At 44.1% G+C, this 15,003-nt stretch overlaps 1 pseudogene; it reads right to left on the bottom strand.

Annotated features, from left to right (window-relative positions):
• Positions 1-13,379: 13,379 nt before the first annotated feature.
• On the bottom strand, positions 13,380-14,093 carry LOC147747341 (NALCN channel auxiliary factor 1 pseudogene; annotated as a pseudogene).
• Positions 14,094-15,003: the final 910 nt, after the last annotated feature.

The raw sequence follows: 15,003 nt of genomic DNA, 5'->3' as shown, positions 1-15,003 counted from the left end.
TGCTCTTATGTTCTGTTATTCTTACTTTTATTTTTCGTTCAGTTTGGCCTATATACAATTTTCCACATGGGCACTTAATACCATAGATAACGTTTTTCGTGTCGCAGGTTCCTGAATGTAACAAGGTCACCTTCTTACCAGTCATTGGATGTGTGAACATTTGTCCTGCCATCACATTATTACAATGGATGCAATTTTCGCATCTCTGCATACCTTTATGATTGGTTTCATTCGATTTGTTTTTCTTTTTTAAAAGTTCTTTCAAGTTTTTGGACCTGTTATATGCAAACGTTATCCGATCAGCAACTAGTGGTTCTAGATCAGGTTCTCGTGCTATGAGTGCCCAATGTTTTCTCATAATGTTGGCTATTTTCACTGATTGTGTAGAATGTTTCAGAACACATACTGTCATTTTGGTTTCACTTCTCTCTTTGGTAACAAGTAAAGACTCTCTCTTCATGTTCAAGACTTTAATTTTGGATTCTTCCAATAATGGTTTAGGATAACCTCGTTGTTGGTACTTTTGGATCTGTTTGTCGATGGTGGAGAGTAGATCTTGTGGATCGGAGGTGATCCTTTTTTGACGGATAAATTGAGACATTGGAAGATGTTTCTTCAAGGAATAATGGTGAAAGCTTTGGTAGTGTAGGCCACTATTTCTGTCCGTTTCTTTAGTGTGCACACTAGTTCTTATCCTATTCTGTTCAAGATGAATTTTTACATCTAAAAATGCCAATTCTTTCTGGTCCATTTGATGAGTAAATTTAATGCGATCATGAACTGCATTTAATCTTTGAATGTTGTTAGTTAGTTCTTCCTGCTTACCCTTCCATATGAGGAAGATATTTATGGGTCTAAAAGGAGGTCTCTTGGGGTCCTTGTGTATCTTTGGGAGCATGTAAAATTGGGGTCTCCTAGGATGTTTGGTATTCAAAAATTGGTATGTCTTCAAAGTGATCCATTTCATCTCTAAGGCTTTATCCAGAATTGTTTTAAGTGTCATTCCAAAGGTTTCAGTCGGATCTTGATCCAACTTATGGTAAATATTTTCATCTTGAAGATGGGCCTGTACACTCTCTTTGTAGTAGGTAGTGTTCATCACCACTATAGCTCCCCCTTTGTCTGCCTTTATTATAGTGATGTCATTAGCGTCTCTCAGGGTTTGTAAGACTTGCCATTCTTTTCTCGAAAAATTACTGGTGGTGCCACTGGAATAGTTGATTTTCTGAATTTCAGATGTTATAATTCTTTCGTATGCATCAATGGTTTTGTGTGAGGTAGGGGCACAGAATGTGCTTTTAGGTCTGAATTCTTTCAAATCCATCTCTGGTCTTTCACTCGGTGGTAGATTGTTGAAGAAGTTCTTTAACCTCAAATTCCGTAGAAATTTGTAAATTGATATTTCCGTTTCTTGGGCATTAGATTTATATCTTGGAACAAACGTTAAACCTTTGTTTAATACTTTAGTTTGAGCCTCCGTCAATTGCTTATCTGATATATTGATGACTAAGTCGGTTTCGGTTTCTTTGATCTCAAGCCTTAAGCCCACAGCCAAGCACAGTAAATCAATTGTTAAAACAACTGGAATATGCAAGCAAACGGGAAATAAATCAAAGACTGCACGCGACAACTTTAATACACTACCACAGGAACCAACGAATCCCTAGGGGTTTAAGAATAGCGCTTACACCTATGTTATGCAGGAATAACAAGGCTTTCCTAACGAAATGGTATCAAATCTTGAACAAATGCAGTTTGGATCTTATTTTGCTGATCGTGGAAGAGTTGTCAAAAGAATTAAGAACAATCGAAGAAGAACTGGCTAATGTAAAAACTGAGTTGAATCAATTTGAAGACCTATCAGCTACACTTGAAGAGGTTAATAAAAAGCTGGAAAGATATGCAAAAGAGATTGAGGATAGAAAGATCAAAAAATACCGGAGAGACACAATAGATTATAAACTTGAAGAAGTATACAGTTGGGCAGAAGTTTATAATCAAAGGAAGTGGCAACAACCGCAAACTAACGTCAGTTCATCACAAGAAAGCGTGGTATCTGACTCTGATACAGCACAAAACAGGAGACCCATATCAAAGGATAAACGCAAAGATCAACAAAATAAAGCTCCTTTTTTAGACATCAGCCCGGCAGCAAACAATGCTCCATCAACAAGTATAACAATAACAGAGCCCTCAAGACAAGGAGGGGACAAGGAAAAAGAAAAAACACAAGTGAAAGAAACGGTAGCGGAGAGAGAATTGAGATCAAAGAAACCGAAACCGACTTAGTCATCAATATATCAGATAAGCAATTGACGAAGGCTCAAACTAAAGTATTAAACAAAGGTTTAACGTTTGTTCCAAGATATAAATCTAATGCCCAAGAAACGGAAATATCAATTTACAAATTTCTACGGAATTTGAGGTTAAAGAACTTCTTCAACAATCTACCACCGAGTGAAAGACCAGAGATGGATTTGAAAGAATTCAGACCTAAAAGCACATTCTGTGCCCCTACCTCACACAAAACCATTGATGCATACGAAAGAATTATAACATCTGAAATTCAGAAAATCAACTATTCCAGTGGCACCACCAGTAATTTTTCGAGAAAAGAATGGCAAGTCTTACAAACCCTGAGAGACGCTAATGACATCACTATAATAAAGGCGGACAAAGGGGGAGCTATAGTGGTGATGAACACTACCTACTACAAAGAGAGTGTACAGGCCCATCTTCAAGATGAAAATATTTACCATAAGTTGGATCAAGATCCGACTGAAACCTTTGGAATGACACTTAAAACAATTCTGGATAAAGCCTTAGAGATGAAATGGATCACTTTGAAGACATACCAATTTTTGAATACCAAACATCCTAGGAGACCCCAATTTTACATGCTCCCAAAGATACACAAGGACCCCAAGAGACCTCCTTTTAGACCCATAGTCTCGGCATGTGGATCATTATCAGAACCACTGGGTCAATACCTGGATTGGTTCCTACAACCTCTAGTGCAGAAATGGAGCACACATATAAAAGATACCACCGCATTCCTCAACATGTTATCCACAGTAAACATCCCAACTAATGAAGAAATACGGTTGTGTTCTATTGACGTGACAGCTCTGTACACTTCATTCCCGCACAGTGAGGGAATTGAAGCCATGGAATGGTGTTTACTGAATAATGAAGTGAGTGGTGGAGAAAAAACATTGATGCTGGAACTGTTACAGTTTGCTCTATTACACAGTTACTTCAACTGGGAAGACAATTTCTATGAACAGTGCAGTGGGACCTCTATGGGGTTTGCGGGGGCGCCGTCCTACGCAAACACCTTTATGGCAAAATTTGAGCATGACCATATAATTCACAACACGAATTGGACAACGGGATTAATGGTATTTAAACGATACATTGACGATATCTTCCTCATATGGAAGGGTAAGCAGGAAGAACTAACTAACAACATTCAAAGATTAAATGCAGTTCATGATCGCATTAAATTTACTCATCAAATGGACCAGAAAGAATTGGCATTTTTAGATGTAAAAATTCATCTTGAACAGAATAGGATAAGAACTAGTGTGCACACTAAAGAAACGGACAGAAATAGTGGCCTACACTACCAAAGCTTTCACCATTATTCCTTGAAGAAACATCTTCCAATGTCTCAATTTATCCGTCAAAAAAGGATCACCTCCGATCCACAAGATCTACTCTCCACCATCGACAAACAGATCCAAAAGTACCAACAACGAGGTTATCCTAAACCATTATTGGAAGAATCCAAAATTAAAGTCTTGAACATGAAGAGAGAGTCTTTACTTGTTACCAAAGAGAGAAGTGAAACCAAAATGACAGTATGTGTTCTGAAACATTCTACACAATCAGTGAAAATAGCCAACATTATGAGAAAACATTGGGCACTCATAGCACGAGAACCTGATCTAGAACCACTAGTTGCTGATCGGATAACGTTTGCATATAACAGGTCCAAAAACTTGAAAGAACTTTTAAAAAAGAAAAACAAATCGAATGAAACCAATCATAAAGGTATGCAGAGATGCGAAAATTGCATCCATTGTAATAATGTGATGGCAGGACAAATGTTCACACATCCAATGACTGGTAAGAAGGTGACCTTGTTACATTCAGGAACCTGCGACACCAAAAACGTTATCTATGGTATTAAGTGCCCATGTGGAAAATTGTATATAGGCCAAACTGAACGAAAAATAAAAGTAAGAATAACAGAACATAAGAGCAACATTCGGTTGAAAAATCTAAAATCTACATTGACTGCACATTGGTTGGAAGCAGGACACAATGTTGCACAATTACGCTTTACCATACTGGAAGTCATTAAACATCACCCTGAGAAAGACTCACATAAGCAAAGACTGAGATCCGAATACTTTTGGATAAAGAAGATGGGCAGCCTACAACCTAACGGACTGAATGACAGGATAGAATTATCCTGCTTTCTATAAACAGACTTTGGGAAAGCCGACAATATTTCCTTGCACAACGTTATGAGTGAGAATTCCCCTACCTAAAATGGCCGACATCATTTTCTTTTAGTAACTGTTTATTTTTCAATGCACGTTTTATTGCACTTGTGATTAGCATGATGCAGGGTCTCAGAGCCATATACATTGTGGAAACAAAGTTATGAATAACATGCAGTATTGTTTTTCGTAGTTTGCACTTTTTCGGAATTGTATTGAAATTCATTCATTTATTATTCATTATTATTGTTATTGAGGTTCTATACCAATTTGGTATTCTTTTATACCAGTTATCGACATTTACTTAATATTGTTTAGGAAGTAAATGAGGACTGAACACTAGTCCATCGTCGCGATCACGTGATCTCATGCTTAGCCAATTACAGCGCGCAGAGCTTTAAATAGCCACACACTAAATGTTTGGAAACAGCGGATTGGTTGACATCTCGGAAACGTGGGACGTTCGCATTTCCTAGTAAGTGAAGCGCTAACGAGGAGCAGGGCGTTTGTTAGGCTCAAGAAGTTTTGTTTTATTTAACGGTTATTTTCGTCAGAACATGTTAGAATAGGTTTCCACGGAGCGCGCAGTTAGAACTTTTTGCCAGATACGCTAGTAGCTCTTTCTAATGTAACGGTCATTTTCGATTTTATACCTTCATGGAACAGGGTGAACACTGTAAGTTTGGCCATTTAGGGATCGCCATGTGATTATATAATATGATTTTTTGATCTTTGTGTTTGCATAAAATGACAGAGTGGTAACAAATGCATTTGGATGTAGTTGTACATATACTGAGATGGTTATGAGGCTGATTGCATTTTTCTTGATTTTTCTAATAGAGACCCCCGAGGAAGGGTCACCATAGACCCGAAATGCATTGGGTAAATGGGAGATGTTAATATGAAATGTCCTGGAAACAAAAGGATTCGCATTAATTAAAAAGATGAAATAAACATGAAAGTTTGAAATAAGAATAATCTCATTGAATGGACTATTATTGTTTATGAATATACCAGAAGAGAACCAAGGTGGTTCTAGTAAAAGTGTGCATAACATTAGCATCTAGACAACGGGATTGCCCGCTGACTCCCAATTTCATACATTATTCTGTTTTTAAAACATATAAATAAATGGCATTGTCATTTACAATGCCAATAGCTTAATCTCTCGCAAATGCAAGACCTATTGCATTTGCACACACACACACACACAGAGCCACACGCACCCAACCACACACACAGAGCCACACACACACACACACACACAGAGCCACACACACACACACACACACACACAGCCACACACACACACACACACACACAGAGCCACCCACACACAGAGCCACACATACACACAGAGAGCCACACACACACACACAGAGCTACACACAGAGCCCCACACACACACAGAGAGCCACACACACACAGAGCCACACACACACACAGAGCCACACACACACACACACACAGAGCCACACACTTACAGAGAGCCACATACTCACAGAGAGCCACACACACCCACAGAGAGCCACACACAGTCACACACACACAGACAGAGCCACACAGAGACACACACACAGTGCCCAACACACACACACACACACAGAGCCACACGCACACAGAGAGCAACACACAGAGCTCTCTGCCCAGTAACGCCCCAGGGAACAGAGGCAAGAAAAAACGATCACAAGCAGGGAACAGAGGCAAGAAAAAACGATCACAAGCAAGGAACAGAGGCAAGAAAAAACGATCACAAGCAGAGAACGATCACAAGCAGGGAACAGAGGCGAGAAAATTGAGCACAAGCAGGGAACAGAGGCAAGAAAAGCGTAAAATACCAGCCGGCTTCACTTACCGGCTCGGGGAGCGGGGGGGGGAGTCTCTCTCTGTTGCACGGCCGGTCTCCCTTCCTCGCTGGTCAGCTCCCTCTTCATAAGCAGCGGGGGCAGGCACCGCAGTGTGCTTTGCGCCCCCTCTGCAGCAATACACCATGTACAGTTATTTGATCCCATCGAAAGCGGAGGAAACAGAAAAAAATGTGGAAACGCGGGAACGAGGCGCAGCTTCCCACAATGGCGGCCACGAAAATCTAGCTGAGAGGAACCACTCTACATTGAACAAGGATGACGGAACCTAGATGCGTATATCTGATGTGTATATCTGAGCCCAGCACGTTCGCAGGTGAGAGGGGCAGCGCACGGGTAAGAGTGAGCTGGGTTCTCCTGAGGATAGCGGGGCCGGCATTTGAGCTTAGTGGCTCAGAGTGGAGTGGTTGGAGATCCCGAGAGGACTCAACAATGGGGGGCAAAGACCCTACCGCCTGGCGAGCCGAAGTTACTGGGAGATCGAACCCTCTCCTGATAGAGACCACCTCCCCAGGACTGGACCCACAAGAGTTGCCCCATGTTTTACATGAGAAGAGGGGTCGACTTCTCTGCTGTCCCTCTGGAGTGGGTTGAAGATAAAGGCTGCAAATGTCAACCGGGTGGGACATCTGTGGCTTGCAGGACACTCCCTATGCCCAGGCACAGAGCAGCAATGACACAGGACCCCCACGTAGTCAGTGGGGCCCAGAGATGAAGAAGGCAACATTAGTTTGATCCCCGCTGCCACGCAAAATGGATGTTGGGTCGGTGGGTGACTTCATGACGTTTGTTCGTTTCTCAACCCTTGGTCGCTGTAACCCTTTCAGTAGCAGGGCTCCCAGAGGGGTCAAGTTGTACTGTCTTTTTCTCCTCCACTCCCGGATAGATATGGAAAACTTTGCTCACCCAATGGGACGATCGCGTCCATTTCTTCCTATTTGTGCAGAATTATTGCATGTTAATAATGGACAGTATTTCAGTTTATAACTTGGATAGCACGAGTTGTGTGTGTACATGTGGGTTTATGTCTTGTGCGTAATAGAATCGGGCACTACAATTTAGTGTCCAGTTTTATAAATGATGCCAGTCAGGCAAACCCTGGGAAGCATTTCACCACCCTAACTTACTCGCCAACCGGGGCCTCCACTGGAGGGGGGGTCAAACACCGACCTGCTTCAATAAACCCCAGGGCAGCGGCAGCATGCAGTGTGGTGTGCGGGAGAGTGGTGTATGTATAAGGAGGGAATCTAGCCTCCTGTCACCGCACACTGTGATTAACTCTGTCTCATGCATCTTGTCTCTGCTCTGCGACACACACACTCTCTCTCTCCACAATAGTAAGCAGGGGTGGGGGCTGGCAGGGGGGGGTAGATTCGGTGTGCGCAGAATATCAAAGCCATGAGAAATAGAAAGAGGACTAGTGTGGTGGGTCGCGTAAGGAAGAAATGTGAGTAAAAAGAGTGTATTAATAAAGATATTGGAAAAGAAAAAACAGTGGGCGATGGATACCTGAAAGAGATCAATGTGTGGAAAACAATGTATAAAAAACAATACACGTGGATACTGTGCATGAAATACAAAACGAACAATATACATGTATGTTAAAATGGCTCGTGAAAACAGACAGTGTTGAAAAGACAGAGATAGGATAAAGGAGAGAAAATTAGGAAAAAAATGCATAAATGAAATAATAGGACCAGGGATAATTGTATAAGTGGGACCAGGGAAAATAAAATAGATGAGTGATGAAACTGGAGCAAGTATGTTGAAAATATGCAACGTGAGGAAATGTAAACAAGTGGGAAATGAACTGTAGGGAATACTAGAATACTAGAAGAATACAAGTGTTAGGAAAAAATTGCAAGAAAAGTGAGGAGAGAACGGTATATCTGGGAAGGTGAGAATCTGGAAACAGGGATTAGAAAGGAGAGAATGGATAGAATAAGAGAAAATGAAGAAAAGCGGAATGTGAATGGAATGGGATACATGAATGCAGTCAAAAAAGGGAGCCAACATTCGAGATGAACAAGTTTAAGGATGCAGGTTAAAAGAAACTGCTAAATTCCAGACGTTCATTGAGCCCTTTTGGGTGTGCGGAGCCCAGTTTGAATATCCAATACAGTTCTCTCTGGAGAAGAAATTTTCTTGGGTCTATGCCCTCAGGTTTGTTGACTACCTCCAAGATGAGGAAGCAGATTTGACTGATGTTGTGGTTGTGTTGTATAAAATGAGCAGAAACACAGGATTTCAGATTTTTGTTTCTGATGTTGCTCCGATGTTCGGTAAGTCTGGTTTTAATCTTGCGTTCAGTTTTCCCAACATAGGGCAGTCCGCAAGGACACTTCAATAGATACACGACATTTGTGGTGTCACATGTAGCATTAACTTGGAACAGAATAGGAGTTCCTTTAGTGGGATGAGTTATGCTGTTGCCTGGAATTATGTTGTGATAATTTGAACAGTTGTGGCAGGGGATTGTTCCTTTATAGACAGTTGAATGGATGGTGCGAGGTTTTATCATTGTACAGCCAGCTGGGGGGATGGTGAAGGGGGTGTCTGTGCCCACAGTGATGCTGAGTCGAGCGGCTTAGGCTCCCATCACTCCTTGTTAAACTTCTAAGGGCACAATCGAAGCACGGCACATGATGTAGTGTATGTCAATGCATGGTGCCAACAGGTATTATTATGGATGCCATATGTTGTCAGAAGATTGTAACTATAATTGTACACTCTATTATTTTTGTGCTTACTGCCCCTGACAAGGTGTCGAAGCGCTTAGGGGTGAGTAGCATTCCACTCCAGAACCCAAGGTTAGAACTCCCCTCTTGGCTCAGTTCATGATACAAACTGCTGTGCAGTGTCAAAAGCTTGCAGTGCTCTGCGGGGAGTCCAATCATGAGCGCTCAATGCAGCATCGTTCATCGCCGTTCCTACTCTTGATAAGTAAGCCTTTCAGAGGCAATAGCCCACCACAAAAACCCCAAACTGCGATCTTTCATTATCCGATATGCCTGGGCAAAGTCAGTCGCATATCCGGGATGCTTCGGATGTGACTGACACTGCTCCGGTCCTACAACTTTCAGGAGATGTTGGCTTCTTGTGAAATATAGCTTGTTTTAAACTCCTGTGAGCCGAAAGGCACATACCGCCCTGTTGGCCTCCTTTCGGGGTTCCCAAGTTTATTATTCAAAATACAGTGGTGAGAAATGTAGGTCCGACTGCTAGTATGAAACTGCTTCTATGCATTGTATACAGGACCAATGTTTTGGAGAGTACAAAGCTTGTCGAAGGATGTTGCTATCAGGGATTAAGTGAAGTTTTGCATCACAGAGAGGGGTGGATTGTGCATTTTATACAATGTAAGGAGCTAATGTTGCCACTGTGATAGAATTTCCACTTAGCCGTACTTCATTCCAAGACATAAAATACACAATATCACTTGTTTCACATGCAGCTGCCTCATAAAAAGCTGAAAGAGGCACTTTCACTTTGGTGTGTCTGCTGAATTCTCTTTGCTGATAGTCACGTTTTTTCCGTCCGTACCCTGCCACTTTAATGCGGGTTTCTTCTTCAAGGGATGGCTTTGTTTTCTCCTAGCTTCCGAGGGATTCTCTTCTCAATTCAAAGTGTTTGGCTTTGCATACAATCTTGTTAATTTTGAGTGGTTGGATGATGTAATTCTAGAAATGATTGAATGTTGTGTCTCATACTTTGTAAGTCATTTTGACTGAAATAAAGTCTTTTTGAACTTGAACTACATTAAATACTTACAAATATATATAAATACATGCACCACCTGCCTGTCAGCACCTCCGCCTGCATTGCCTGCCAGTCAGCCACTCTGTCTGCACCACCTGCCTGTCAGCCCCTCTGTCTGCTCCACCTGCCTGTCAGCTCCTCTGTCTGCATCTCCTGCCTGTCAGCACCCCTGTCTGCATCACCTGCCTGTCAATACCTTTGTCTGCTCCAGCTGCCTGTCAGCACCTCTGTCTGCTCCACCTGCCTGTCAATCCTTCTGTCTGCTTCACCTCCCTGTCAGCACCTCTGTCTGCTCCACCTGCCTGTCAATCCCTCTGTCTGCTCCACCTGCCTGTCAGCCCCTCTGTCTGCTCCACCTGCCTGTCAGCCCCTCTGTCTGCATCTCCTGCCTGTCAGCACCCTTGTCTGCATCACCTGCCTGTTAATCCCTCTGTCTGCTCCACCTGCCTGTCAGTCCCTCTGTCTGCATCTCCTGTCTGTCAGCCCCTCTGTAAGCCCCTCCCCTCAACAGCATAGCATAACAAAACATAGCATAGCATAACAAAACACAGCATAGCATAGCATAACAAAAAAAGCATAGGATAGCAAAACATAGCATAGCATAACAAAGCAAAGCATAGGATAACAAAACAAAACATAGCATAGCAAAACTCAGCAAAACATAACATAGCCTAACAAAACACAACAAAACATAGCATAGCAAAACAAAACATATAATAGCATATCAAAACATAGCATACCAAACACAACAAAACATAGCATAGCATAGCATAACAAAACATAGCATAGCATAACAAAGCAAAGCATAGGATAACAAAACAAAACATAGCATAGCAAAACTCAGCAAAACATAACATAGCCTAACAAAACACAACAAAACATAGCATAGCAAAACAAAACATATAATAGCATATCAAAACATAGCATACCAAACACAACAAAACATAGCATAGCATAGCATAACAAAACATAGCATAGCAAAACAAAGCATAGCATAATAATAAAACACAACAAAACATAGCATAGCATAACAAAACATAGCATAGCATAACAAAGCATAGCATAGCAAAACATGGCGTAGCATAACAAAACATAGCATAGCATAACAGGTTCTGAGCTGGGATGGTGCAGTGAGCTAAAAAAAAGGTGATGGATCAAGCCCTGATCTCTTGACTGGGTAAGAGTATTCTGCATAATTCAGAAACTCTGTCCATCACCACCCCCTTTTCCAAAATCGATTTTGTCCACACTATGTGTGGGAGGGTATACTCAGACGTGAGTCCCTTGCTCATTGCCCCATCAGGATTCAAGCAAGCCGGGCCGACGACGGCTGAAATGCCAGAAACCGGTCCCCGGTAACTTGTTTCCTTCCCAGTATAAGAATTGGCTTGGTAGTTTGGTTTGCCCTGTTCCCATCATGCACTGGGACAGGAACAGACTAATTTGCATGTAGCCAGGTTCTGAGCTGGGATGGTGCAGTGAGCTAAAAAACGGTGATGGATCAAGCCCTGATCTCTTGACTGGGTAAGAGTATTCTGCATCATTCAGAAACTCTGTCCATCACCACCCCCTTTTCCAAAATCGATTTTGTCCACACTATGTGTAGGAGGGTATACTCAGACGTGAGTCCCTTGCTCATTGCACCATCAGGATTCAAGCAAGCCGGGCCGACGACGGCTGAAATGCCAGAAACCGGTCCCCGGTAGCTTGTTTCCTTCCCAGTATAAGAATTGGCGCAGTAGTTTGATTTGCCCTGTTCCCATCATGCACTGGGACAGGAACAGACTAATTTGCATATAGCCAGGTTCTGAGCTGGGATGGTGCAGTGAGCTAAAAGACGGTGATGGATCAAGCTCTGATCTCTTGACTGGGTAAGAGTATTCTGCATCATTCAGAAACTCTGTCCATCTCCACCCCCTTTTCCAAAATCGATTTTGTCCACACTATGTGTGGGAGGGTATACTCAGACGTGAGTTCCTTGCTCATTGCACCATCAGGATTCAAGCAAGCCGGGCCGACGACGGCTGAAATGCCATTAACCGGTCCCCGGTAGCTTGTTTCCTTCCCAGTATAAGAATTGGCTTGGTAGTTTGGTTTGCCCTGTTCCCATCATGCACTGGGACAGGAACAGACTAATTTGCATGTAGCCAGGTTCTGAGCTGGGATGGTGCAGTGAGCTAAAAGACGGTGATGGATCAAGCTCTGATCTCTTGACTGGGTAAGAGTATTCTGCATCATTCAGAAACTCTGTCCATCTCCACCCCCTTTTCCAAAATCGATTTTGTCCACACTATGTGTGGGAGGGTATACTCAGACGTGAGTTCCTTGCTCATTGCACCATCAGGATTCAAGCAAGCCGGGCCGACGACGGCTGAAATGCCAGAAACCGGTCCCCGGTAGCTTGTTTCCTTCCCAGTATAAGAATTGGCTTGGTAGTTTGGTTTGCCCTGTTCCCATCATGCACTGGGACAGGAACAGACTAATTTGCATGTAGCCAGGTTCTGAGCTGGGATGGTGCAGTGAGCTAAAAAACGGTGATGGATCAAGCCCTGATCTCTTGACTGGGTAAGAGTATTCTGCATCATTTAGAAACTCTGTCCATCACCACCCCCTTTTCCAAAATCGATTTTGTCCACACTATGTGTGGGAGGGTATACTCAGACGTGAGTCCCTTGCTCATTGCACCATCAGGATTCAAGCAAGCCGGGCCGACGACGGCTGAAATGCCAGAAACCGGTCCCCGTAGCTTGTTGCTTTCCCAGTATAAGAATTGGCTTGGTAGTTTGGTTTGCCCTGTTCTCATCATGCACTGGGACAGGAACAGACTAATTTGCATGTAGCCAGGTTCTGAGCTGGGATGGTGCAGTGAGCTAAAAAACGGTGATGGATCAAGCCCTGATCTCTTGACTGGGTAAGAGTATTCTGCATCATTCAGAAACTCTGTCCATCACCACCCCCTTTTCCAAAATCGATGCAGCAGTGTTGTGCAGCCTTTTCATGTTTGGTTGGTGCTGTGCGCATGCAGAATCTCCAGTCCGGGTGGGCGGGGCCTAAGGGCGACAGGGCGGCCAAAGATGCGGGACACAAAAGCAACCACAATAGATCTCACTAAGGCCATTGCGCGCTACCTGTCCGAGGCACAGAGAGCGTGGTGACTTGCAAGTTCTGACTGTCCCGGGTTACACAATCTGCACCCAGAGCTGGGCACCCACACTGAGGCCCCCTACCTTGCAGGCTTCAAACACTATGTCACCGAATACTCATCCGATTGCAAATACTTCTGTAGCAAAAGCTCGAACTCTACGAGCATGGTGGTTGTATACCTGGTCGCCTGGACACACTGCCTGCAGACGAGACCATCCCCATCCTGGACCACATGCCAGCTGCAGTTAAAAGTGTCCGGGTTCGAGAGCCCGGCGAATAGATCCGAAAGTGTGTAGGAATTACAAAAGGAAAGTTAAAAATCGCTTAGTTCCAGGCGGGGGGGCCTTACTTGCCGGCCGCACGTTCAATGTCCTACAGACCTAATCAGCATCGTCCACTCTGAAGCACTAATCAGAATAAGGGCTAAGGGGGTAATCAGAGTTTTCTAGCTGACACACAGGTTTGGTAAAATTACTTTAAAAAATATCCCTTTTGCCCATGGTGTGGTTGCTCTGCGAGGAGGAGCTGGGGGTGGGTGGGAGGAGGTGGGCAGCCGCAGGTGCAGGGGGAGAGGGGCTGCCACCCATCGCGGGCAGGGGCCCCTGCTCCTTCTCCCAGGTCCTCGTTAGGTTGCCTCAGCGTAGAACCACTGGTGATCAGATAGCAGGACGGCGAAGAATAGCAGGGAGGCCAGCGAGAGGCGCCATTTCTGCGCCCTCTCCGTATCAGCGAAGGGCTTCTCGTTTTCCTGGGGTGCGAAACAGATCCGCAGGCCTTCATCGTACTGTCAACACATCCAGACGCCCCTGCCCATATTTTGGGATCGGGCCGACTCCACCGCCAGGGCTACGCTGCTCCACAATTTTCATTGGTCCGGGTCTAGGTGGCCACCATCTTTGTCCTGAAACTCTTTTTGGGGGATCTGCCTCTTCGACGTCATCCCCGGCACAGAGTGTTCTCTGCCCTGGCGGCTCTGCCTCATGCTTGAGGAGTAGGGGGGTGGGGGGAGGGGGATCGCGGGCAAACACATGTCAGTTGCCTTATCATTTTGGCGTTTCCTTGAAATCCCCCCATTTACATAGTGCGGTGGAACGGCGAGGAACAGAGAGAGCCCCCGGCATGGGTTAATGGAGTGCGGTGACTGGCACCGAAGGGGATGGTGGGCAACTCCTGTCTTCATTAAAACCCCAACGCAGACCAGGAAACTGTGTGCTGGCGCGTTTTATTCACACTCACATGCATCAGCTATGCCTCTTAGCACCCGCAATTTTATGGTCCCTCTGACCACCCCAGTTCCTAAAAAGCGATGACAAAAGCAACGGGATGTGCAGATGAACCAGCCTCGGACCTTTCGAGCATGCAGACACCCACTCAAACATTTCCCATACAAAAACCTTAATTTGTGCTCTTATTGCCCTTCTGCAGCACGCGTGCCACAAAAAGGGAAGATTTCTAGAAGTTCTTGTGTTTTGTGGTCCCATTGTCCCGGTTACCACTGAACCCGTCGTTACTCCCTCGTGCTGTTTTTTTCTGAGCGCCTTTCCCTCGTATAAGTTATGAGTTCACTTCTGCAGCAACCGGTCACTGGTGTATTTCCCTGCTGCAGCCCAGATCTCTGGTGCACCTTAGTGTTAGCGTTTTGAAGCCCAGCATAACAAACAAAACAAGCATTTGCAATGCAATAGGTCGCGCGTTGGCGAGAGTTGGGGCTATTGGCATTGTAA

Source organism: Lissotriton vulgaris, chromosome 1_1 (assembly GCF_964263255.1).
Source record: "Lissotriton vulgaris chromosome 1_1, aLisVul1.2, whole genome shotgun sequence".
Classification (NCBI taxonomy): domain Eukaryota; kingdom Metazoa; phylum Chordata; class Amphibia; order Caudata; family Salamandridae; genus Lissotriton; species Lissotriton vulgaris.
This window is presented reverse-complemented; position numbering and strand designations above follow the sequence as displayed.